Source organism: Trichosurus vulpecula, chromosome 3 (assembly GCF_011100635.1).
Source record: "Trichosurus vulpecula isolate mTriVul1 chromosome 3, mTriVul1.pri, whole genome shotgun sequence".
In the NCBI taxonomy this organism is placed as follows: domain Eukaryota; kingdom Metazoa; phylum Chordata; class Mammalia; order Diprotodontia; family Phalangeridae; genus Trichosurus; species Trichosurus vulpecula.
The window spans coordinates 163828727-163829702 of NC_050575.1; the positions used below are offsets into that span (position 1 = coordinate 163828727).

The 976-nt window shown below is 47.1% G+C and overlaps 1 pseudogene; it reads right to left on the reverse strand.

The window, feature by feature from the left end:
* LOC118843497 lies at positions 1 to 594 on the reverse strand (annotated as a pseudogene).
* Positions 595 to 976: the final 382 nt, after the last annotated feature.

Consider the following 976-nt stretch of genomic DNA (forward strand, 5'->3'; position numbering starts at 1 on the left):
CCTCTTCAGGTGCCCATTGCTGCTGCTGCTGCAGCCACCACCACCCTGGGGGCCAGTTACTTTGCCATGGCCTTGATTGCAACAGCTGCTTCCTCTGTCATGGCTGACAGCACCGTTATCAGGATCTCTTCTCCACAATCATACTTCTGCTCAATCTCCTTGCCAAGGTCACCCTCAGGTAAACGAAGGTCCTCCCTTACCTCCCCACTGTCCTGGAGCAGTGACAGGTAGCCATCCTGAATCCCAATCAGCTGGAAATCATTTCTCTTGATATTGGGCACATCCATGTTGTGGGTTGAAGGGCAGATATCTTCATATTTCTTCCCAGTAAAGATATCGATACCAACCAGATGAACCTTGGCATGGCCATGCTTTCCAGTCTTGGAGGTGGACATCTCAACTATCTTACAGGGCCGGCCTTTGAGCACCACAAAGCCATTCTTGCAAGGCAGAGCACCGCATGGGAAAGGTAGCTGATGCCCCTGCATCCCCCGTCTCGAAGTCCAGGTCATCTGCCATTTTGAGAGACTTCTATTCCAACGACTGGACCCCCGTCCGCCCGCCGCAAGCTCAACCGCTACCGCCAAGCCTACTACCACCACCACCACTGCCGCCGCTACCGCTGCCGCTGCTGCTGCACACGGGTCCAAAATATAGGTTTTCTAAAAGCAAAGTGACTGCTCAGTGGTTTCCAAATTTCCCTTGCTTCTACTTGTTCACTGAAATTTAATAAGGTAGCATTTATAAAAGTCTCTTTCATAGAATGGTAACATAGATACCACCAAATAGAAAATTTAAAGATTTCATTACTGGAGAAATAGTGGCAGCCAAAACAAATAAAAATTCAGAAAGATGCTGTCTTATATCTGGGCCCATATCAGAAATTACGTTTAATCTAAATATGACATTCAGCCTATTTCTTCTTATTGGAGGAGAACAATTAGTCACCATCTTTATCATCACAACCTTTCAACCT